At 41.0% G+C, this 26,901-nt stretch overlaps 1 protein-coding gene and 1 non-coding gene across 7 annotated transcripts in view; both read right to left on the bottom strand.

Annotated features, from left to right (window-relative positions):
* L3MBTL4 (L3MBTL histone methyl-lysine binding protein 4) overlaps positions 1-26,901 on the bottom strand; it is a 430,288-nt gene that overhangs the window by 39,042 nt on the left and 364,345 nt on the right. The window lies entirely within an intron of this gene.
* LOC115895603 lies at positions 24,593-24,709 on the bottom strand. Its single transcript, XR_004055783.1, has one exon. It is a non-coding gene; the product is annotated as a U5 spliceosomal RNA (small nuclear RNA).

Here is a 26,901-nt window from a genome sequence, read left to right as displayed (position 1 = left end):
CTGGGTGAAAATCGGCTGAGGAACAGCCTGTCTAAGCATCACTGAGCAAGCCACGGGTCTCTGCAAACTAAACCAAGAGGAGCTTTAACAATTTTACTGAATTGACAGAGCATATGCCCACTATTCTGGGTCATGAAACAGCTTTTGGTATTTCACTCTTTATTTCTGAACTAAAATGTGATGAGTTAACCTGGACAAGCTCTTCTAGAGCAAGTTTTTTTTTTCCCCATTTGTTTAGGATTAGGTATAATCAGAGTTGTTAATTTACACCAAACGACTTTTACCTTTTGTTGCTCACCAAAGAAAATAATTCCACTAAGGTATCCTTCAGGCAAAAATTTTACAAAATTATGCATAATAATCATAATGATTATATCATTCTTTTGGTTATTTCAGCTTCTGTGGGAAAAGCTATGAAAAAATTGAATTGTGGTTATAGCCATTATTTCCTACAAGGACGCAATGTGAATAAATACTGTATTTTCCCCAAGAGTTTTATTCAAATAGCACAGGAATGGAATTTGTAACAATTCAGACAACTTACACATTTAATAAAGTTATTTCTGGGTAAAGTTGAAAAAATACATGCTTTTGCACTAAGTTTTAGACTCTATTATGTTAGTAAAGTTCTTTCTGGGTAAAGTTAAAAAAATACATGCTTTTGCACTAAGTTTTAGACTCTATTATGTTAGTAAAGTTAGATGAAGGAATGAATGAATAAGCCAGCGGTTCAAAGGAACAATGGTCCTAAACAAAATCAGCAGAGCCTCAAAGTGTCTGCAGCCACCAGGGACGCTGGACCCCAGCTTTTGTGGTTCATGCCCCTTTCTCTTCCAGGAACATGATCTGCACCATCTACCTCCCCGTCCACCAGGCCCTCTGCTCCTGAGGCATGTAAGTACTTCCTCTGAAGAAGCCCTCCTCCGGAAAGCCTAAGCACTGCACAGTGATTCCCAGACCTAGGGCATCCCCTGTCACCAGAGTGCCTCTCTGGGCCAGGCTCCTGCTTTTCGTCTTTCTCTAGCACAACTGTGAGCTGCGTGGAGGTTGGGTCTGTGTCCATCTCACTTCCTGCTACGTCTTCAGTGTCTGGTTTAATGCTTAGCACAAAGCGGGTGCTCAAAAACCACCTTCTTTGATATCTCTCTGACACCGCAGAAAGTATTTCCCTTACTTATCTTAGATACTCACATGGCACTTACTATGTACCTGCCACTCCTTGTTCTAATTTTTCCAAATATCAACTCAAAATTATTAGCCCCATTACAGGAGAAGCAGGTGGGGCAGGCACAGAGGGGTTAAGTCGCCCACAGTTGCAAAGTTTGTAAAAGCAAGATTTGAAGCCAGGCACGGTGGGCTCAGTCTCCACTCACGCTGGCTCGCACGCCACTGTACTGCTCTCTTGGAAAGATAGGGACCAGATTGCCTCCAGCAACAGGGCGTTACCTCCACGAAGTCACCTCCGGGGGTAAGCAACTCCACCCAAGCAGGGGCCCCAATACTAGCTGGGTTCTCCTTAGACTGAAGTAAAACTGTCTCCTTCAACTTCTATTATTTTGTCCCAATTCTGCTCTCAGGAATACCCTTGAAATTGTAAATTTTCTCTTCCACATAAAAACCATAATCTTGTACATTTAGATGTCACACATTTATATGCCTTTACAAATGTTCTACAACTATTCAGGGTGTTTTATCCCCTCTACACTGAGATAAGCCTCCCTTTTGTTCATCATTCTGATTTAGTGAGACTTTATAATTACTAGAAGAGGGTGCATACAGAAATGTGATTTCTCCAAAGTATATTGAAAACTAATTTTCAAAATGGTTGGAAAATAGACACATTCAGAGTGCCAACTAGAGAAATGTGTGTGTCCAGGAGGGTTACGTGTTTGATGCATGGCTCTGACAGTCACCATCTGTGCTTTCCACAGCGGCGACCACGCCATGCAGGGATACTGCAAGGTAAAGATGCAATCAAGGACTCATGAAATAACACAGTAGTGGGCTCATGGGTTGATTAAATCTGAACGTTCTCACCATTGTGTGTCCCTGCATGGTAACAGTGACAGTGACACTGGGCTCCAGTTTTACTGCCCTGTGAAGCCATGCCGGGGGCCAAAGCTGAACCATTTTTTTTTGTTCTTATTCAACATACCACAGATTAGTTATTTTTGAAAAGTTATTTACAAGGTAGTCTTTCTGATTTATGACAATTTCATTTGTGAAAATAAGAAAATGGGAACTCTGAATCCAGCCAAGGTTATCGTAAAGGAGATGTTCTCAAGTAAGTTAGATGTGGACCTAGCTTTGCTCTTTTCTTTCTGTTTTCAGGGAAGCTTGGATGATCATTTCACCCATGTGACCAAGAATGAGCCTTCATACTTCTGGAGAGACAGAACTCTGCATATAGAGCTGAGGGAATACTCAAAAGACAGATCTGCAGTTGTAAGAACACGTGCAGTAAAATGACAGCAGAGGATGAGGGGCAGGAAAATGTTACCCTAAGAGCATGGCTGGCAGGGAGCAGTGAGGCTGGTTCCACTGATCCCCACTACTTAGCAGGAAAATGCCACCCTACAGGGCATGGCTGGTAGGGAGGAGCCAAGCTGGGTTCATTAATCCTCGCTACTTAGCAAGGCTGTTTTCGTTATTTCGAGTGTTCAATTTCCACGAAAAAAGGGCAGGAGATTTTTGTTTATTAACCCTTTTCCAGTTTGTCCTGAGAATACTCACCAGCTGGAGGCGTGTGCGGCTGCAGTATTGACCCTGAGATAACTTTGCCACAAATATCTTGCTTTTATGATTATTTTCTCATCACTCTAGCATATCGACTTTGAAAACAAAAGACATCATTCTATTTATAGCATTCTGTTTTAACTAGTGATATTTTCATTTACAAAATATAGTAATTCTCGATAGCTGAAAATGTCAAATCGTAGAAAATGTAGCATTCGTATGCATGATGTTAACATCGTTCTGGAACAGTGGTTGGCCAAAGATTCACTCGATGAATCTCATTTTTCCGAAATAGACGATTCTGATGATTCAGACGATCTTGATGTTAGTTCTGTTTAGCAATAACTCTAAGAACAGTTTTTATATTTCATTTTCACATTGAAAATCAGTAAGATTTGCTTCAGCCTCAAAGAGCATGTTTATATAAAATTAAATGAGTGCTGGCAGTGAGCTGTACTTTTTTTTTCCAAACAAGAAAAGGGTTAAAAGGGGATGTGGGCTAAGACACCACTAGAAACACCGATCTGGGCCAGACTCCGGGACTGGCGTGCAGCACTCCAGCAGCTGTGGCTATGGTAGGTGTGCTCTGGGGTTCTACTCAGCGTGCTTGCTCTCTCCGTCATCATCCCTAACATGAAGCTCAGAGAAGTTTCCACAGGAAAAGACTGGCCAGACCACACCATCAGTGCAGATAATGAAGCATATTAGAAGACACCAAGAGTGAGCGCAGCAAGACAATGACTGAGAATCCAGAAAAGCAGCAGAAAGTCAGCTGTGGCCCAGTGGAGCATTGACGGGCTGGGGACTGAGGGGCAGCAAGACTTTCTTTATAAGGGCCAGGACTTAGGGCCTACTTAGATACTAAATTAATGAATTCTTTACATGGATCAAAGGAAATAAAGCTAAAATCACCAATATCAAAAGCAGCTCTTAATAGTTTTATTTTCCCTCCCGATCCAGTTCATTTGGGGATTTAAAAGAGAGGTGGGGAGACGAACTCAGGAGGGGTGCATTTTAGAAGCACGATTGATCCTCAGTATCCATGTCATGGATTCAACCAACTGCAGGTTGAAAATATTTGGGAAAAAACTAAACAATAAAAAACACTACAATAATAAAAACACTACAAGTAAAAAAGCAATAAATTATTAATATACCAACTGTGTACTTTGCATTTACACTGTGTTAGGTATAAGTAATCTAGAGATGACTTTAAGTATGTGAAAGGAAAATAAATCTCAGGTCCCCAAAATCACTAAACCAAGAGAAAAGTCAAGCTGGGAACACTCCAGCTGGGAACTGTGTCAGGCAAATCTGCCTCCCGTTTTATTCCTAAATAAAAAAGTGACAGAGATTCAAAAGCTACATATCTTCCTCACAATTTGCCCATCAGGAAATTCCTTGTGGACAAAGGATAGACAGAACTCAAAGTCATCCCGGTGGGCCTCACTGACAAATGCGTGAGACAAATGCGTATCTGATTGCTTCCTCAGCCCTGTTGTTTCACTGAGCCAGAATAAGGCACAAGTGACTATCCGTCTACCTTCCTCTCACATGTGAATTGTGTATTCCAAGAAAAGCTAATCAGAGACTCAAAAGAATGCAATCATTTGTCTCTTATCCAGCTGGAAGCCCCCTCCCCCACCTTGAGTTGTCCCGCCTTTCCAGACGGAACCAATGTAAACCTTACACATACTGATTGATGTCTTATGTCTCCTAAAATGTATAAAACCAAGCTGTGCCCCGATCGCCTTGGGCACATGTCCTCAGCACCTCCTGAGGCTGCGTCACCAGTGCGTCCTTAACCTTGGCAAAGTACACTTTCTAAACTGGTTGAGACCTGTCTCAGATATTTTGAGTTCACAAGTATAAAGGTGGATGTTTGTGGGTTATACGTAAGTATTACTCCACTTTATATCAGGGACTCGAGTAGCTCCTTTTGGTATCCATGGGGGTCCTGGAACCAATCCTCCAGGGATATCAGGGGATAGAAGAACCACAAAGATTTTCCCCCAGTTGTGTTTTCTTTCCAAAAGTTAAAATAAAGAATTTAGCCTCTACCCACAACAAACCAAACTAAAACCACAGACCCGAAACAGTAGCAGCATGGTTTTTCATGGTGCTTCCTCCCTCAGGGCCACGCTAGCTCCAAATCTCAGCCCTGCCTGATCCCTCCTACCCCCTCCTCTCAGCCGCAAACTCTCATCCATTAGGTGGCCAGGTATGGCCGATGCTGCATCCTAAATACTTGCTACTGTCAAATGAAAGGCAAGAAAAGAGGCACTTCATGTGAAAGAATTCCTGCAAGGTGTGAGAAACTGCTGCCATAGGGGGTGGGAGACTAGGGACAGGGAGAAGCCCCCATCCCTGTGCTGTGTCTGCAGAGGCCCTATAGCCAGATGGGAGAAAACAAGGCTAGGAAGGAGAGGCCTGGGGGAAGAGGCCTGGTTTGTTAGCCTCAGAGAATGTTTTGCCTGAGGCCAACCTACTTTCCTGGAGGGGCCCTTCAGGAGGGCTGCCTGCCTGCTCAGGCTGATGGTGGGCCTGGGGGAAGGTAAGTCACTTAACTCGTGGTTAACGAGTACTTTGTCCCCATTAGGCAAAAGAAGTCAGCTAATCATTTATGAGGCAAAGAATGGGCATTTGGAAGGACTGTGTCTGGCCTTGTCTGAGGCAGACAAGGGGTGATCCACCAGACTTCTCTAAGTCACATGGGGAAGGGGCGTTCTTTGCAATCAGCCATTTTGCAGGACACAAAGGTTGGGGCGATTACTTAACCTTTGCTGTTTTCCAGGATCCAAGGGTTAGGTAAAAGTCAACATTGTCTGTCCCTGTCCCCTCTTTTCTGTCTTCACTGGCAAGTCTCCTCCAACCAGCCCTCAGAATTTTTCTCTGCCATCAATCGAACCAGGTTATTCTCCTCAAAATCAAAACGAAATGACAAACCAAACAGATACTCAGTTAAGATGATTTCCTAACTTTCTCTCATTAAGCAGAGGATGGAGGAACATTCTTTAGCATGGTGTCCAAGACCCCTGACTCTCACAGTTCCACTTATTGCCTCACCACAAGTTTCTTTCTGTCTCAGATGTGTCCCTGGTGTAGTGCAGCCAGATAGCCACAGAGCCTTGAGGATGCCTACGCTGTCCTAGTTCTCTGCTTTTGATGATCAAATCTGCCTACCAGAAACATTTTTCTCATATTTACATTTATTGAAATTCCACCATTTATGGCCCAGTTCAAATGCTATCATCTCCCGAAAAAGTCTGATTCCCACAAAGAGAATCAATTGGTTTCCCTCTTCCACATATCTTGGTTTGAGGTTGCAAAGCAGCACTTAGCCTACGCTACCCTGTATCTGTAATAGCTGTTTCCATCTTTATGTCCCCACTCAGGAAGGGCTCACTCCTTCTTCTGAGCATGACCTACCTTCCTCAGAGTGTGCTGTGCTTCATAAAAACGTGTTGAATGGAATGAAAGAAAAGAACATGTGGTTCTATTAAAGTCATTTAAAACATGCTAATCAGCAAGGAATATGACTGTGAGCATTTCTCCTCATCCTCCTGGAATCATACAAAAACAAACAACAAAGAAAATAAAGGAAACACCATAAATTCCATTTTCAGTGAAACTAGAAGGCAGATAAATTCCCTAGATTCCATATATCTGCAAAAAGGACCAGAAGCAACTGTGATTGGCCAGAAGTTGTGTAGGAGAAGGGAAGAAAAGAAGGGCTGAGTGGTGGCCTATCTCCTGGGTGGCCAGTGCCAGAATGCAAAGGCACATTCCTTGCTTGTACAAATGGGGGAAGGACTTTGCGTGAGCAGCGTTAGTATAAAAGAAGCCCTACTGGGCTTAGTTTGGTTCAAGGAGTTAGAATTGTCAGGGCTACACAAAGAATAGTCCAGAGGAGTCATATTTGCAGAAAGCACTCTGTCTCAGTATCAGGCAAGCGGGGGAAACCTTTTAGTTGGAAAGCCTAGCCCTCATTTCCTGTCAATATAGATGTGTGTGAATAGTTAGTTCAGGAAAATTGAACTCATTAAGTAATGAGTGATCTCAGAAAAAAGAAAGAAGAAAAAGAAAAAAAATGATATGGTGTTGTTATAAAGATGCCATGAGAAAAATATGAATGAGACCAGTAAAATCCATTATATTTTTAAAATGCATCCATAAAAATGTTGCCACTGAGGAGATGAAAGAGTGATCAGACATTCTGACGTGTTTGGAAACACAAAACAAAGCTTAGTGAGGCAATTATCTCTAGGAATGAAGAAAATAAAGTAGAAATGTGACAATTCGAGGAAGAGACAGCAAGTCAATAGAAGGCAATGCGGAAGTCCAGAAAGAAGTAAAGGAGAAAAATAAAACTATCACAGGAATAAAGATGGAACTCGAAGGAGCAGAAAGGGAGAATGGACCTTTATAACCCAGAGTAAGGATTATACTTATAAAAGATAAAAATAAGAAACTCAACCAAAATGAAATTGAAATTTAAAAAGAACTTAAAAAACATTAGAGAAGGTGTTTCAACAAATACATAATTAGTGTGTCTGAGGAAAAATCAAAACAAAGAAACAAAGCAAATATTTAAATATATAATAAAAACAACCCTTTCCTAAATCTATATATGTGAATGTACTTGAATCTATATATCATAAGGGCACACCATGGGCCACATTCAGTGAATTGGAATGCAATAATAAGACCTATCTTAGTAAAGTTATTGGAGCTTAAAAATAAACACTCATTAGAGCATCCAGTCATGCATTACATATTGTCTCAAAACTTTCAAAAACAAAAAACAGAAGTGATGTTAGGGAAGATGGTGGGTAGGAAGTGCCAGGACTCTGTCTCTCTGCCTAGACAACAATTGCACTGGCAGAATCTGACTGATAGAACTATTTTGGAACTCTGGAGTCTTGCAGCTTCCAGAGGACAGCTTAGATGGTGGTAAATCATGGCTAATTTTCATCAATTTCAGCTCTTAGAACAGTAGCAACTACTCACTTCCCAGCCTCCAGCCCTGTGGCAGGCAGCTGTGCCAACAATCCGGGTGCAACTTGCATGCTGCTTACAAGAACCAGGGTGGGCAATAAGTACATTGTCCTCCAAATATTGGGGATCTGTGTCCTCATAACTGACTATGAAGGAGCAGGCCAGAGGCCTTTATAGCAATCCCCGTTGCCTAAAGTGGCTTCCAGGGTATGTGAACATAATTGCCTTAAAAAATTTTCCCCCTAGTTTTCCCTACTTGGGGAGCCAAACATTTAAGGGTTAGGACATTTAAAAGCAACAACATATACAACGGAATTTAGTAAGTCACCATGCACAACCAAGGAAAGCAGTAGGCTCAGAAATGACCTGAGAAGACCTTAAGTTTACACCTCATGCTGATGTCTGGCATGGAGCTACCATAAAACAATTAAAAACCCCAAACAAACCAAAACCAAAATCAGAAGCAGCAAACCCTGCAGAAGGTGGGGAATCTGATTAATAGAGATACTATATTATGAGATACAAATGTTCAGTTTCAACAACACAAAAATACATGGAATATAAAAACAGGAAAGTATGACCCACTGAAAGGAAAAAAAATCAACAGAAAAATAACTAGAATGAAAAATTCACTAGAGGGATTCTAAAGCAGATTTGAGCACAAGTAAGAATTAGTGAATTTGAAGACAAGACATTTGAAATTGAGTATGAGGAATATAAAGCAGTAAGATTAAAGAAAAGAGAAGAGTCTAAGGGATCTGTGGGACAGCATAAGCAGACCAATATACACATTGCAGGAGTTTCTGAAGGAAAAAAGAGAGGGAGCAAAGAGTACAGAGATAATTTGGAGAAACAATGGCTGAAAGCTTCCCAAATTTAAGGAAAGTCACAGATTTACAAATCTAAGATGCTCAACAAACTCCAAGTAAAGTAACCTCAAGGAGACCCACAATTAGACATACATAATCAAACTTTCAAAAGCCAAATACAAAGAGGGAATTCTGAAAGCACCAAAACAAAAGTGACTCATCATTACAGGAATCTTCAAGATAGTTATCAAAGAATTTCTTAGCCAAAACTTTGCTGGCCAGAATGCAGTAGAATGATATATTTAAAGCGCTGAAAGAAAAAATAAAACCATCAACCTAGAATTCTATATAAGCCAAACTCTCTTTCAAAATTTGAGAGAAACTTAGTCATTTCCAGACAAACAAAAGTTGAAGGCATTCATTTTCAGCAGACCTGCCTTATGAGAAATGCTAAAGGGAGTCCTTCAAGTTGAAATGAAGAACACCAGACACTAATTTGAAGGCATATGAGAATATAAAGTTCTCTGGTAAACAAAAATACATAGACAAATATTCAAAAAACAGTATTATTATAATTTTGGTTTGTCCCTTTGCTTCTTATTTTCTACATTGTTTAAAAGACTAATGCATAAAAACAATTATTAGTCTATGTTTTTGGACACATAAGACGTAAAGATGTAATTTGTGATACAAATAACTGAAAAGTAGTGAGAATGGAGCTATACAGGAGCAGAATTTTTGTATGCTATTGAAATTCAAATTAAAGTGCTACAATTTTAGGATGTTAAGTGTGTAATCTACATGGTCATCAGAAAGAAAATAAGTACAGAGTATACACAAAAAGAAAAAAAAAGGAATTTAAAATTGTCACAACAAAAATTCACTAAACACAAAAGAATACAAAAAGGTAGAAAATGAAGGATAGAAATCCTATAAGGTATATAGAAACAAACAGTAAAACGGAGGCAGTAAGTCCCTCCTTCTTAGCAATTACTTTAAATGTAAATGAACTAAACTCTCCAATCAAAAAACAAAGATTAGCAGAGTAGATAAAAACCATGAGCCAATTATATTCTGTCTATAAGACATTCACACTCATCTTAGATCCAAAGACACAAACAGTTTGAAAGGGAAAAGATGAAAAAGGATATTCCATGCAAACAGTAACCAAAGAAGAGTGGGGCAGTTATATTACTATCAGACAAAATATACTTTAAATTAAAAAGGTTACAAGAGAAGCAGAAGGGCATGATATATTCATACAAGATATAACACAACAGGAAGATATAACAATGACAAACATACATCTAATAAAGGATTCTCAGAATATAGGACACAAAAAGGAACATAATTGAAAAGATAAATAGACTATTCTCAGATAATGACTTAGGACTTCAATACTTCACTCTCAACAATGGATAGACCAACCAAATAGAATATAAGTAAATAAACAGAGGACTTGTATGACACAATAAACCAATGAGAGCTAACAGGCATATACAGGACACTTTATCCAGCAGAATATATATTCTTCTCAATTGCACATGAGGCATTCTCCAGGATAGACCATATATTAGGCCACAAATTTCGTCTCAATAGATTGAAAAAGATAGATATCATATAAAGTATCTCCTCTGACCACAATTAGGTGAAATTAAAAGTCAATAACAGAAGAAAAACTGGAAAATCCACAAATCTGTGGAAATTAAACAACACATTTTTAAATAATCAATGGGTCAAAGAGGAAATCACAAGAGAAATCAGAAAATATTGAGAGACAAATTTACAAAAAAACACCTCATAACAAAACTCACGTGATGCAGCATAAGCAGTGATAAGAGGCAGATTTATAGCTGCAAATGCTTACATCAGAAAAGAAGAAAGACTTCAAACCAGCAACCTGACTTTATACCTGAAGGACCCAGAAAAAGAAAAACAAATTAAACCCAAAGCCAGCAGAATGAAGGGAATTAAAGACTACAGTGGAGAAAAATAAAATAAAACAAGAGGAGAAAAATAACAGAGAAAATTAATGAAACCAAGAGTTGGTTTTTCAAAAACAATTAGCAGAGTTGACCAACCTTTAGCTAGATTGACTAAGAAAAAAAAGAATACACAAATTACTAAAATCATAAATGAAAGTGAGGATATTTGTGCTGATTCTATAGAAATGAAAAGGATTATAAGAGAGTAGTGTGAACGACTGTCTGCCAACAAATTGGATAACACAGATGATATGGACAAATTCTCAGAAATACAAAACCCACCCAGACTTACTCATAAAGAAATAGAAAATCTGAATGGACCGATAACTAGTTAGGAGATTGAGTCAGTAATCAACACCCCCACTGTTAAGATAAGCCCTTGACTACACTGCTTCACCGATGAATTTTATCAAATATTTACAGAACTATCATCAATTCTTCTCACACTTTTCCAGAAAACTGAAGAGGGGGAACACTTCCTAATTCATAGAAAGGCATTCAAATAGAAAAGGAAGAAGGAGCATTATCTCTCTTCACAGATGACATGATCTGACATGTAGAAAATGGAAGAAATCCTAACATGTCCATTGATAGATGAACAGATAAATTATGTCATATATATCCAATGGGATATTATTTACCTTTAAAAAGGAATGAAATTCCGATACACACTTCAACATGGGTGAACCTTGAAGACATTACACTAAGTGAACACAAAAGGACAAATACTGTATAATTCTGTTTATACGAGATAGTGAGAATAGTCAAATTCATACAGACAGAGAGTAGAACAGTGGTTACCAGGGCCTGCAGGGAGTGACAATGGGGAATTACTGTTTAATGGGTGAAGAGTTTCAGTTTCACGTGATGACTAACTTCTGGAAATGGACGATGATGATGGTCTCACTTAATGCCACCAAACTGTACACACAAAAATGGTTAAGATGATATATATATAAAACATATTTTATATATATATATATATATATATATATATATATGCACACACATTACTTTTAGTTCAGGAGTACATGTGTGGGTTTGTCAACTGGGCACAGTGGCTCACACCCGTAATCCTAGCACTTTGGGAGGTTGAGGTGGGTGGATCACTTAAAGTTAGGGGTTCGAGACCAGCCTGGCCAACATGGTGAAACCCCATCTCTACTAAAAATACAAAAATTAGCCAGGTGTTGTGGCTTGAGCCTGTGTAATCCCAGCTACTCAGGAGGCTGAAGCAGGAGAATCACTTGAACCCGGGAGGCGGAGGTTGCAGTGAGCTGAGATCCCACCACTGTACTCCAGCCTGAGTGACAGAGCGAGACTCTGTCTCAAAAACACATAAAAAACAAACACACCAAAAAGGAGCACATGTACGGGTTTGTTATATAGGTAAATTGCATGTCATGAGGGTTTGGGGTACAAATTATTTCACCACCCAGATAATAAGCACAGCACCTGATAAGTAGTTTTTAGATCTTCTCTCTCCTCTTATCTCCACCCCTAAGTAGGTCCTGCTGTTTGTTGTTCTCTTCCTTGTGTCCACATGTACTCGATGTTTAGCTCCCACTAATAAGTGAGAACATGTGGTATTTGGTCTTCTGTTCCTGTGTTAGTTCACTTAAGATAATGGTGTCCCGCTTCATCTGTGTTTCTGCAAAGGATGTGACTTCATTTGTTTTTACGGCCATGTAGTATTCCACGTGTATATGTACCACATCTTCTTTATCCAGTCGACTGTTGATGGGCATTTAGGTTGATTCCACATTTTCACATTTGTGAATAGTGCTGTGATGAACACATGTATGCATGTATCTTGATGGTAGAAAAATTTATGTTCCTTTGGGTATGTACCTGAAAATGGGCTTGCTGGGTTGAACAGTAATTACATTTTAAGCTCTTTGAGAAATCGCCACACTGCTTTCCACAATGGCTGAACTCATTTACATTCCCACTAGCAGTGTATAAGCATTCAAAATGGTAAATTTTATATTGCGTATATTTTACCATAACTAAAAAGAAAAAAAACAGAAGACACTGAAGTTACATCTATAACATGTCCAAGGAAAGAAAGCATAAGAAAGAATTTTATGTCTAAGTTGTCCTTCAAATATACAGGCTATGGACAGCTTTAGACATGCACAAACTCAAAAAATACTGTTCCCATTAGTGCTTCCGGAAGATATCTCTAGAGGGGAAGCCCTGCAGTAAGAGGGCTGATGCCAAACACTGAGTATGTGTAAGTCTAAAACACAAAGAAGACAAAGGGGACAGAACAGTTCAAGAACATGTGTTCTGACAACGGAGAACACTGGAGAAAAAAGGGAGGCATGAGGTCAAAGACAGAATATGCTCCTTGACTGCTTGATATAGAAGAACTATGAGTCAAAGGATATCATATAAAGCCAACAAATCAGGTAATAGAAGTACACAGAAATTTAATAGTATAAAGACAAGCATCCGTTAACGAAATATTATTGAGTAAAATCTGGTGTGAAGGGGAGGAGAAGAAAACATCATTTTTCTCACTAATATAAAAAAAAAACTGGCAAGCAAATTTAGTAACATACATAAGCATGAAGGAATTGCAGGCAAATGACTACCCTATAACCCAGTGAGGGCCAGATGTTTTATAGGCTCAAATTATCAAACCTTCAGAAACGAGAGTAAGGAAAATTCTCTTCACCCCTACAACTCATCTAGCAGATATTAAAGCATGTTAGGAAACTTCAATAGTTAAATAATGTGGCACAAGTACACAGACAGACCAACCGAGCAGAATAGGAAGTTCATAAATAGACCAAGTATTTATGGAAATTTAGTACATGCTAAGGAGGCATCTCAAGTTAGTAAGGAAATGATGTAAACAGTGTTGAATCAACTGGGTATCTTTCTGAACAAAAAACAAATAAAATAAAATTAAGTTGGGTTCATAGCTGACATAATAATTCAGATAAATTCCAAATGGCTAGAAGATTTCATGTAAACAATAAAACCCATAAAAAAAGTTGAAGAAAATATAGCAGAATTCTCTCACGGCATGGGAACGATCTGAAGAAAATATAGCAGAATTCTCTCACGGCATGGGAAAGATCTCTCTAACTATGTTATTAAATCCAAGAATAAATAAAAAATTGGTAAATAAGGGCAAGTGAAGCCTAAATCAACCAACCAACCAACCAAATAAACAAACACAATACTCACAAAAAAGCAAAGTTGAAAGCCGAACAACAAAATGGGGGGTTAAAAAAAACCATTTGCGACTCACCTCATGGAGAAAGATCTAGTTTCCTAAAGCATAAAGATAAAGAGCTCTTAGAAATTGATAAGAAAAAGATTAACGGGGCAACAGAAAGTTTGCCCAATTAAACACAAATCAGGCTTAAACATATGAAAAAATGCTCATAATATAAAAGTTACTCATAATTAAAAAAAAAAAACTCATGATAAGAAAATGCAAGTTAAATTTATACCAAGATAACATTTTTCAATTTACCATGTTGGAAAAAAATTCAAATGTTTGATAACATATTTTATTGGTACTCAGAAACAGGCATTCTCAAAGACTGCAGGAAGGAATGTAAATCAATATATTATGTATTTTGGGTGATAGGTTATTAAAGTAACAAATGTATATTCTATTTCATTCTGCCATTCCACTTTTGGGAATTTATCCTGTAGGCCTACTAGCACATGTGCAAAATAACATATGTACATAGTTATTCATCACAGCATTGTTTATAATAACAGAAGACTGGAAATACCCGAACGTCCACTATGGAGGAGTGGTAATATAATGATATATCCATCCAGTGGAACACTACCATGGAGCTACAAAAATACCCTCTAGGCACTAAGAAGAGGCCCCTTTTTATGAATGGGTTGAAATTCACAGGATATACTGTTATGTGAAAAAAATTGCAGGAAGCACAGTACATACAGCATACTACTTACTATGTTAAAAAATGGTGAGAATAAGAAAATCTAATACATTTGCTTGCTTATGCCTAAAGAAACTCAAAAAGGATACATGAGACTTTTGTATCACGTGAACAGGCTACCTATTCAAAAATCAAAAAGTCAAGAGAAAATGCTAAGATAGTTGTGTTTTATGTTTTGCTTTACCAGAGGATCTGTAAGATATGATTTCTTTTGTTATCTCATTTCTTGACCTGGAGAAATCATAAGGAAATACTACCTTTCTTTGATCCAAATGGTGAGTGGCCACGGGATCTACCCTTGCAGAGTGAGAATGGGAGACCTCCTGCCTAGCACGCTCAGCCCTCCTCCACACTCCGCTCTGTAATCACAGACCCCACTCTTCCTCTGCAGGAAGGCTGTGACTTTGGTCTTGGCTTGGTTTTTGCTGCTCTAGTGCTCTAGAGACATGTGACAGCTCAAGGAAGGTCCATCTGCATCTGACAAAAGATGTCTGTGGGCTCCTCAACAATACGAGATGATACAACTTTGTATCCAGGTGTCTTAATTTGGGCTACAACAAAATACTACAGATTAGTGGCTTCAACACCACCTGAGGAAGCCCTGTGAGGAGAGGCTGTGATGATAGGAGGGAAGTTCTCGCATCCTCATGTGGCCTTTCCTAGGTGTGGGCGTGCAAGGAGAAAGAGCTCTTGTGTTTCTTCCTTTTCTTACGAGGGCATAATCATGTCTGGGGGCTTCACCCTCATGGCCACATCTGAACCTAAATGTCTCCCAAAGGCCCCACCTCCTACTACCCTCATTGGGGATTAGGGCTTCAACACATGAATTTGGGAAAACAGAAACACTCAGTCCAGAGTACCACGGGTTTGGATTTTGTAGAAATTCCTAAACTGGGTACTGTTTATTACAATGTGGCCCTTTTCTTTTGCCAATGCCTTTATAAAACCTGGTGTTTGCTGAGTGTAGGAATGAGGCAACAGTCTGTGTTGTCTGACAGATTGACATAAACCATTTCAGACAAATGGAGAGCCTCTCCTATTTCAATAGACCTGCTTTAGGAAGCCATTTCAGGGTTTAACACTCTCAGTAGGATGGGAATTACTTACTGTCCAGTTATAAATACTAGTGATTCTTGTTTGGCACAAGTGGCTCAGAGGTGTGGCGAGGAACCACACAGACCTTGGGAGGGGTGAGCTGTGAGGCAGGTTCAGACCTCAGAAATAGAATGACCTTGGCTGGGTATGGCAAGAAAGGTGAGCATCAGGCAGGCAAAGATTCTCAGTTACAGAAAGGCAGATGGGCAGGCAGGACAAGAGGTCTATGGTAACCTAAACGTAAGGGCCAGAGAGTGAGTCCAGGAACTGGGGCCTCAGGCTGACAGTACATGTAGGTGCTAGTAGCACCACGTGCCTTGGAGGAGCAATGACCAGTCAGGATGAGGCCAGCCTCTTGTCCTCAGGTAGCAGAGGACAGATGGTGAAGACCTGAGGGTCAGGGTCCAGGAGGCTGCCTAGGAGCCTTGAATTTCCCTGTTTCCACCAGGAACTCAAGGCTCCCTAAGTCAACACATTATAATGCTTGTACTTCTAAAGTCCACGGAGAAGTCAAGGTCCTAAAGGCCAGTTTTAGTATCACTGCCCCTTGGTATTCGTGGGGAAATTGGTTCCAGGACCCCTTTGGATACCATTGACAGGAAGCTCAAGTCCGTTATATAAAATGGTGTGTATTTGCACATAACCTACACACACCCTCCTGTATACCTGTAATCATATCTAGATTACTAACAACACCTAACACAACGCAAATAGTTATTATACTGTATTGTTTTTTACTTATGTTATTTTTATTGTTGTATTATTACTTTTATTTATTTACTTATTTTGAATGTTTTCAATCAGCAGTTGGTTGAATCTGTGGTTGCGGGTGAGGACACAGAGGGCTTCCTATACATGTGTGTGAGAATTCTTAGCACAACTTCCATCTTTGATATTTAAATCAATCTAATTTAGTTCTATTCTATTTAGCCTTAATTGAGACTAAAAATGAAGTTGCCCATTATCTCTTATGAGTCAGCTATGGACTTAAGAATCATGTTTCATTAGTTCCTTAGTCATTTCTTATTTAGACTGTAAGAAACGTACTTTAACCCTCCATCATAGGTCTTTTTTTGGCTCTTTAAAATCGATGTCTGCCTTCTTTATCCTTGTCGTGTTTTCTGTGATGCTTTTAAGTTCTAGTTTTGACTAGCTATTCAACAAGGTGCAAAGTGTGCTTTTTTTTTAAGGTGGTAAACTGAAAGTAATACATTTCTGATTAAAAAACCTCTATTCTCTCTTTCTTGATAAGACAGGCATTAAAATGTAAAAGCCAGAACATGAAATAAGAAGTGCTAATGAAAATCTCACCAAGCTGGAGTTTAGATTTTAAAATGTTACTAATCTAATAAGAAACCCAGGATGAATGTGAAGGGTCAGGCAGCTCAGAGAGGAGCTGTGCTATGCCTTCAAAATGTCCTCCAAATTTCACATGAAAAATGGTTGGTGATTCATTTTGATCAGTGATGATTCAACTTATCTAAAAAAATGAAGCCTCAACAAGTACAACTGGAAAGCAACCTCGCCACCACCTGCATACACGATCGCTCCAGCCAGCGCCACTCGCGTGTGGGGTATTAATACTGCAGCATTTCTCCTGTGTGACAGATCTGCTTTCAATCTGTGTTTCTTCAATTTTTATCAGTGTTGGCCTAGATTTCTAAAGCTGAGCTAAAATGGAAATATCCTCCCCCCAACCTGCTTTAACCCATCTGTCTCCTTTTATTTACATCATATAATATCTTTTTCCTTGAAGAAGTCTAATGTATTTATTTATTATTATTATTATTTTTAAAAAAAGCAAAATGGAAGTAAAATACATAGAAAGTCTTTCCTCACAAAATAAAACATAGGATCTTCCTTGTGGGTTTATATCCAATCAGCCCTCACTACAACAGCAAATTTAATAATAAAAAAAAATCAGTATGGGGCAAGGCTGGACATCAACAAGAACATTTCTTTATTACGCCCATGACTTTAGAACCACCTTTCACTTGTCAAGTGACTCTGTGACACCTTCCAAAATACAGAATGCAAGAATATTTCTAATAATCTGCTAATGTTGGTCTCCTTATTCCAAAGTGGGGAAGTCAACCTGGATAATGACTCTGCTAAGTGCCAGCATGGGAAGGGTTTATAATTATGCAGACTCTGTCGTTGTTACTGCTGCCAACGGAATAACTTATCAACTTATGTTGTCTCATCAAGGGACCAAAAGCACATCACCAGTAAGAAATTCTAAAGAAGACTTAATTACCACTATATGTGTTTTTAATGCTGGCTGAAAATACACAAGAAGACAAGCTAAAGTGACATGTGACAACTCCTCATTTAGTTTGTCAGCCATGATAGCATATTCAGAAAGATAAACAATAAAAAAAAGGATCAAGAGATAAAGGTAGATTCTCCCATGACCTCAAAATAATTATAGTATTTGCTGGTGAGGCCGAAGTTTCCGTACACAGATACCTGACATAGACAGTTCTATGGAATTCAAGGGAAAATTAGGGGAGGGGACAGGTGACAAGCTCAGTGTGTGGTGTTAATCGAGTAATATTCTGACTGAACCCCAGCTGAATTTTTATTTACCCATTCTAATATTTCTTTTTTTTTTTTGAGACGGAGTCTGGCTCTGTCACCCAGGCTGGAGTGCGGTGGCCGGATCTCAGCTCACTGCAAGCTCCGCCTCCTGGGTTCCCGCCATTCTCCTGCCTCCGCCTCCCAAGTAGCTGGGACTACAGGCGCCCGCCTCGTCGCCTGGCTAGTTTTTTGTATTTTTTAGTAGAGACGGGGTTTCACCGTGTTAGCCAGGATGGTCTCGATCTCCTGACCTCGTGATCCGCCCGTCTCGGCCTCCCAAAGTGCTGGGATTACAGGCTTGAGCCACCGCGCCTGGCCCATTCTAATATTTCCTGGAAACCAGGGCTTTTTACTTCTCTCTCAATCTACTCAAAATGAACTACTCCCCACCCCAAGGTGTTGCCAGCATTGAAAGGCAGCGACATATCATACCCTTCATTCGGTGCCTCTCCATTCCTCCTCCATCCTCAACGAGCAAGTAGTCCCTAGCAATTAACCAGACCAGCTCAAAGGAAACCTGGTGGCTTTTAGGCCTAAGGAAGGAGGCCTCTTTCCCCTATGTTCACGGTTTCTTGTAATAACACAAATATATAGTAAAAAGTGACAGGAGTTTTGGCTGAAGTTGAATTGTTAAAGGGATATTTTTAAGTATAGAAAAAGTAATCACTGTTTATTGAAACAATGGCCCGGGCTGCTTTTCTGATTCCCATTAGTAGTAAACTTCACTTCTGGACAGAAACCTTTTCTTTTGTTCTTTGGCTTAAAGAACATTAAATTCAAGTTTTCCTTAAAGATAAAATTTGAAATAACTCCTTAAACCTGCAGGCTGCTGGACTATGAAGATGGGAGGAGGGACATTTCAGGAGTCAACTCAGGTACCTGCACTGTAAAGCCTGGCACAGCTAACATCTAGAAATTGGATGTGGCTTAGAGGAAAAGCAGAAAATGTGGAGTGAAGATCACAAAACAATCAAGATGAAGAATGGAGGAACAGTTATCCTAAGAGCTGTCAGGAAGGGCCACAGCAAATGTACCGAGGGATGCAAAGTTACGTTTGCCTAATAAGTATCAAGGAGGAGAAAAATCTCTCAGGAAACAAGCAAGTCAACAAAAAGGAGATAAAGAACTGCAGGTTCCAAAGCTCTGGTGTAGATAATTTTAAAAGCATACACAAGCATCAGATTTTAATGTCAGTTTTGTCAGAAATCAACAGGATTAACCATGTTTCTCTTTTGGTTAGTGGTGGTGGCATGCCCTGGCATTTTCTGTATTAAATTCTCTGTAAGAGGGTGGGTGCAGTGGCTCATGCCTATAATCCCAGCACTTTGGGAGGACAAGGTGGGAGGACTGCTTGAAGCCGGGAGTTCAAGACCAGCCTGGACATCATAGTGAGACCTTGTCTCCACAAAATTAAAAAAAAAAAAAAAAATTAGCCGATTGAGCCCAGGAGTTTAGGGTTGCAGTGAGCTATGAGTGCACCACTGCACTCCAGCCTAGGCGACAGAGCAAGACCCTGTCTCTAAGAAGCAAACAAATAAATGAACAAAAACTCTCTGTAAGAATCCATGGGGACACGTGCAGTTTCTTGTGGGTCTGTGCACTTTTATAAACGTGCTGTGCCTTTCCTCTCTGTGCAAGCTTGTCTCTCTTGTTCCATCTCTAATTCGCTTCTGGCACCTCTCCTCTCTTCTTTCCTCTTCTCCCATTTTTCTGCTCCAAGGGGCAACCAGAGGTCCCCATCGCTGCACAGTTCCTCAGATCTGGGCTTTTTTTTCCTCGCCTGATGCAGCAGTGTGACCAAGTGGCTCCCTCAAACACATGCTCACTCTTTTAAGGGGAATCAAATCAGCAAACCTTCCAGTCACTGCCTGCAGGGTCCCTGTAGGTCCAATTCTGATGCCAGGAGGAATGTCCCTGTGTGGACTGACTTGCAATGAGGACCTAGAGGTAGGCACGGGCAGGCGAACCCCAGCTGGCTGGCAATGGGAGGCAGCTTTTTAAAGTCAGAACATCATAGCGAAGGGAAGACTCACCCGCCCCTTCTCCGTGCCAGCTCTCTCTCCTTCCAGCTTCCTGCATTGTCTTGCTCTTCCCCTCACTTGTCAGCTACAATTGGCTGGAACACAGTCTTGGGCTGACTCAGAATGCAATGTGTAAAAAACTTTCAGTTAAATACTTCCTTCACTTTTCCATGATGAGGAGGAGCTGTGCTCTTCTTCTAATCCTTCAACTTTCAAGACACTCAGATTCCTGCTCACCGTCTCTCCCCATCTTCTCACTCTGCTCATACCCTTGGCAGCCCTAGGCCCACCCTTGCCCAGTGAACACCTACAGTTCCTTAGTGTGTCCTCAGCCCTGCCTGACTGATCCAATATCCCTGCCATCTGCTCTTGAAATGCTGCATATGCCTGCCTCTCAGAGGTCTTCTTGCAGTTCGAATTTTGCATGATTTGCCATGTTTTGGATTAGTCTGCCTTTTCTACTCTACACATGAGGCAGATATAGCTTCCAATTTGGTCTATGATGATCCTCAGATCTGGCACGTATTAGGCAACCAGAAGCATTTGCTGAAGGACTGAGTGATAAAAGGGATTGATCTGATATTTGTTCTTTTCTCATGATATGCTTTCTCAACTATTTTCTCCTCTCTTGGTACCAGGTCTTTCCTGGTAGAGAGAAGAAAGTCACTCCATTTTCTCATAGCCATCCTGAGGGCAGGCAGCCTGGGAAGTTGTCTGTGGAGGCTTGTGGCTGGCAATGAGAAGACTTTTCTTCCAGTCCAAGGTCAAGAGCCCAGTATGACCTTGGGCCAGAGACTTCATTACTCTGGGCCTCGAATTTCTCTTCGGTAAATGAAAATCAATTTTTTTCTGCTTCTTCTGCCTCATATGGGCTGTTGTTGGGACAAAATTGAGTTTTAAAGGTGCTGTATAAAGATAATGATTACACAAACATAATGCATCCTTAAAGTAAAAAGGTTTGTGGCACTTCTCTACCATCTCTTAAAATTTCACGTACCACTGATGAATTCTCTATAATGTGGGCCTTCCTCTTCGGAGAAGCCTGATTTTCAGAGAGGCTACCTTTTCAGTAAACAGATCATCCATCCATCCATCCATCCTGTAGGCTAACTGTTACTGAGCACACAATTAAGCAAGCAACTACAATACAGAATGGTAAGGTCCTGGAGAGAAGAAGTAGAGGCTGCTCAGGCAGGAGAGAAAACGGTGCCTCATGCAGATCATGAGGTCAGAGATGGCTGCAGGATAAGTGAAGTCTGCACTGGAATCCAAATATCGATTATCAGGGCATGGCAAAGCGTGTGTGTGCGTGATCAGAGGCCGGAGGTGAGAGGAACCTGGAGGACTTGAATAACAGAAGAGGGTCCACATGGCTGGAGCTCAGTGTGGGGCAGGGAGGAGAGGAGATAGTGAATAGGAGAAGAGGAGGCTAGAAGGGAATAGAGGACAAAGGGTTTTGTTAAGAAAACTTGACCTTACCCCAAGAATATTGGGGAAACTTTGGCGAGCTTCAAGCAGAAACATTACTTGATTACATCTGACTTTCAAAAATGTCACTTTGGTGTGTAGTGTGAAGAAAGGATTAGTTAGACAGGGCAATGGTGGAAACAGGAAGAGCGGGAGGACTGGCCCTTGTAGGAATCAAGTGAGAAATCCTGGTGGCTTAGATTTAGGCAGTCATAGTAGGAGCGGACTGAAGTGGGCGGATATAAGGGGATGCCTTTACTGACCCAGAGATCAGGGAGGAAGGGGAGGTTTGCGGGGAGGAAAGATGATGGCGGAGGTTCTTGGGGTCATACAAATGGAGTACTTAGCAAGCAGCTGAATTTGTGAGTTAGGAGCTCAGGATAGAGATGAGGGCTGAAAACACAGGTAGATTTCAAAGTATTCTGCACAAACACTGCTGAGGCCATGGAGTAGATGATAACCCCCAGGGGGACTGTGTAGAGAAGACATAAGGTCTGGAGAAAGGAGAGGGCTCCCGGTAATCAAACTTTGAGTTAAGGAGTCCAAGAAGAAGGGGCAGTGATGTGGGAGGGAAGCCAGAAGGACATGGTGCTTGTGAAACTTGCAGAAGGTGGGGGTGGATGGCCAGTCATGGTGAGCACTCAGTGCCACCCAGAGATAAGACCTAAACCCAGAGACTCTTCTCAACACAATACCAAAAACATGGAACTTGGAGTTTTAGGTCCTAGGAGACTTTGGGGGATCTAGAACGATGCTTCCCTTACGTTGCATCCTCTAGGAATCTTCATTGACTTCTCCAGCCAGAAGTGACTACCATCTCCAAATATTTGTTGAGCCAGTACTCTCTGCGTTGAGCACTGGGAATTATAAAAGAAATAAACTATGGTCCTTGGGGGGAGAAAGCAGTTACATAAAAATTAATCATGGCTGGGTGCGGTGGCTCACGCCTGTAATCCTAGCACTTTGGGAGGCCAAGGTGGGCGAATCATGAGGTCAGGAGATCGAGACCATCCTGGCTAACATAGTGAAACCCTGTCTGTACTAAAAATACAAAAACAATTTAGCTGGGCAAGATGGCATGCACCTGTAGTCCCAGCTACTCAGGAGGCTGAGGCAGGAGAATCGCTTGAATCTGGGAGGTGGAGCTTGCAGTGAGCCGAGATCGCACCACTGCACTCCAGCCTGTGTGACATAGCAAGACTCTGTCTCAAAAAAAAAAAAAAAAAAAAAAAAAAAAAAAAAAAAAAAATTAATTAAAAAAGAGAATCACAACTCAGTGCAGTCTCTACTGAGTGTCCTGTGACTGCTGCAGAATATGAACACCTGGCTGGTCGGGGCAGGCCCCGCTACAGGACAGGGCATGTCAGGAGACAGAGCAAGGGAAATACTCCAGGTGGGGCTTCACTGCTTGAAAGGTGTGGAAGTGGGGTTGTCATGGTTTATGTGGAGGACAAGGAACAGACCATGTGTTTAAAGAGGAGGATTCTTCCAGGGGAGCAGCACGGGGAGGATGGAGCCTTTGAAAGGGGTCAGACGGAGGTGGACCTTGAGAGATGGCTGGAATTTCGAACTACATGCTGCAGATACTGGGACACCAACTACAATGGTCACTCCTTAGGCACCATTTGGCTCTGATCTATGTAATCTTACCTGTGTGATTATAGCTTTAATTTCTCTGAAAGCAATCTGCAGGTAAGGGGCATGTCTTTTCATCCTTTGATTGTTCCACAGGGACTAGCTCAGGACCTCTAACTCAAATATTCTTCATAGGAATGAAACTGCAAAGACACCTTTATGGCCCATGAAGGCCAGGAATGGAGGCACAAAGCCCGGTCTCTGTGCAGAGACACACCGAGTAGTGTACATGGTACCCAATATGTAGCTTTTTATTCCTTATCCCCTTCCCACTCCCCCCTGAGTCTCCAAAGTCTATTATACACCACTCTGCATGCCTGGCAAGCAGGTGATTTTATCAGTAGCATGATTTGCTAAGTCTATAATACTTATGATAAACAAATAGGAGAACATGGGAGCCCCTGACTCAGTTTTAGGAGGATTGGGAAGTTGTCCTGGTGAGGATGATAGCTAAACGGAGACTTGAAGGGTGAAGGGCCAAGTGGCGGGCAGAGGGCAGGGTACAGCAGGCAGAGGAAGGCCCCTGTGGAGACAGCCTGTGGGGAAGGGGCATGAAGAGGCAGCCAGGCCAGGGGTACCACAGCTTCCTGATCATCTGCCTCCCAGGGCAGAGCTGAGGCCCAGAGCAGAGGGGGTGGTAGATAGCCCGCCTGAGCTGAGGGGTGAAGCCCACCATCTCCCTGGAGTCCGTGATCATGAGATGAACAGAACACCCTTCACGGATGCTGGTCCTGCCCATTACAGAAATCTGGTAAAAAGAAAGAAAAAAATGACCACAAGCATTCAGCATCTCCAGCAGAGATCGTTTTCTTCCTGGAGAAAGATTTCGAAAGCTGATGTTGAAAGAAACATGCAAAATGGATTTAAATGCAGTTGAAACGAGAGTGGACAGTCTGGGCCTGCTGCTGATTGGAGACACTACTCCAGCAGTGACAGCGTGAGAGATGCTGGCGCCGCAGCTGCCCCAAATTGAGAAGAAAACAGTCTCCTCTTGACACTGATGCTGAGTCACAGAGCAGCAGCTGTGGAATTTTATTTACTTTTTCTAGATTTTACACTGTAATTTTAAATTATAAATGTTATGTCACAAAACACTACTGTCTCTTTGACATACATTTTCTGAATTGTGCCAGACACTGAATTAAGGGCAGGAATACAAAAATGAGGATAGCATGGTCCCTGCCCTTGAGGACTCCCCGTTAAATGAGGAGACAGACCCTTGGGTAACAGCCCATAATATCATGCAGAGTGCACACCAGTGGGATGAGCGAAGTGCTCTGACCAGAGGAAAGAGCAATTAATTCTTTTTTTTTTTCAACTTTTCATTTAGCCCTGCCTAAGCAAAGCCTTAAAAAGTTTGGTTACGAACTCACAACTGTCCCTCTCCATGGGAATCTTTAGTAAAAAGTGAAAGATTTATTTGTTTGGACAAGAAACCAGAGCATGAGAGCAATGACCTCTGAGAGCTGGATTTGGGGAAGGTTGTGCAGAGAAAAGCGTAAAGCAGTTGTTTTCAGAGCAGAGCCATGATTGCCTTGGAGTTGCCTGGAGAGCTTACCAAAAATGTCCTGCCCAGACCCTATCCCAGCTCAGTGAATCAGAACCTCTGGGGCAGGGAAAGCTGGAAACAGAACTTCTTCAGATGTTCCAGGGTTTTCTTATGCACAGTAAGGTATAAGAGCCACTATTTTAAGAAAGGCTTTGGATTTCAGTGGAGAGGAAGAGGAGGCTCACGGTAGAGGTGACACCATGAAGATGGAGATGTGCAAGTGATTGATCGGGCAGAGTCCTGAGTGCAGCAGGAGAGGAAGCTGGAAAGTCGAACGAGGCTGCCCACCCAGAGGACAATGACTCCCAACCATACCTGTTTATCCAAATCACCCCTGGAAGTGAAAAATACACCTACATTCGGCTCCGTTCCCAGAGTTGGTCTCTTAGATGGGGCTTGAGCATGTGCACGTAAGCAAAGGCTGCACGGGTGATTCTGATGAACAGCAGGGCTTAGCACCCAATGCACAGGCTAGAACCATGGGAGGTTCTGAAGTAAAGAATTACACCAAACCCAGCCATTACCACTGACTATGTACTAAAGACTTCAGTGGCATCAGCTACATCCAGAAGTGAGAGACGTTCCGTGTGTTGTGGGCATGCAGTGTAATTCTTTAAATGTTCTAAAACAGGGAAAGCCTTACCATTTCCGCTCTGCTCTGAATTCTGAGGGCCAGCTGGAATTTGTTCTTCTTGTAAACAAATGACTTTTGAATATCTAAACAGTAGCATTAATTATTAGACAATTGGATAATTTTTAGGAACTGTCAAACCAATGACATGTCTATGCTCTGAAAGAGTTAAGGTCTGGAAGCAATCAGAACAAAGATTCTGATTAGCACAAGAAGAGACAGCAGCAAGAATTCCAGCAAAGATGCCTGAGGCTACGCAAGTTAATTAATGACTTAACATTATCTCAGGGACCCCAAACTAACTGAAATCAACTTGTTGGCATCTTGAATGTGAGGTGAAATTGGTTGATAGAAATGTCATGATATTATCTCTTAGGATTAATCATCAACATCATAAAGATAGGCTTATAGTGCATTAGTCTTTCCCCAAGGAAACAAAGGGAGATGCATGGATATTATCTATAGCTTTTAATCAGAATCATATTCATTGCAAATGTCTTCAAACGCATTTCTGCTGTTTCACGGACAGTCACAGATTTCATACCTTTAAAGTATACCTCCCTAAGTATACTAGGCCGATGAGGCAAGAGCTTATTATGTGATATTATATAGAATCAATATCCGGATGAATAAAGATGACCCAGAGCTAGTAAGTTACTCTAAGCACAAAAGCAACCGTGCAAATAATTCCCTAGGTTGCGGTAAAAGAAAATTTTTTGTGTAAGGACTGTCCCCTTGGTTCTCAATAGTTCATTACAGTTTAATGGAGGCAAATGATAAATTATATATTAGACTGTAGTTTAGAAACCCCCTCATGTTGACCCAGCTGAAGTTGTAATTTTAGTCACATTCAAGAAATGTATTCTTTTTTCCTCATTCATCTTCAGGTGCATTAATTAGTTCAAGAAGCATTGTGTAAAAGAAATTCAATGAAATGATAAAATAGCTACTATCTACTGAGCATCTACTAGGTGCCGGGCTTCGTATACATCATTTAAATTAGTCTATTTAGTCCTCCCTACAGTTTTGTAAAGTGAGGTATTATCTCTACTTTTGTAGAGAATGAAATTACAATTCAGAGAAGTCAGGTTAATTTACCCAAGATGAAAAGCTAATTAGTAGCTGGGCTAAGTCCAAAGATGGATCTTATATTGGCTCCTCACACTTTTAAAGATCAACTCATGTCTTCCAGACAAAGTTAGCCACTCTCTTTTCTGTGAAAATTTGGATCAGGTATGTTTCTAATACAGTACTTGTGATGTCATAATTATTTGTGTTTTTTTCTTTAAAAGTTTGTTTATCCTTGAAAACAGGAGGCATGTCCTCTTGTCCATCTCTGTGTTCCCAAGGTGCATCATTTATTCAGAAGTGTCTTGAATACCTACTGTGTGCCAGACTCTAAGTTGGGCCCTGCAGATATAAGGAACAAGACAGACATGGTCCCTGCCCTCATGGAG

The sequence above is a fragment of the Rhinopithecus roxellana genome, chromosome 21, assembly GCF_007565055.1.
Source record: "Rhinopithecus roxellana isolate Shanxi Qingling chromosome 21, ASM756505v1, whole genome shotgun sequence".
In the NCBI taxonomy this organism is placed as follows: domain Eukaryota; kingdom Metazoa; phylum Chordata; class Mammalia; order Primates; family Cercopithecidae; genus Rhinopithecus; species Rhinopithecus roxellana.
This window is presented reverse-complemented; position numbering and strand designations above follow the sequence as displayed.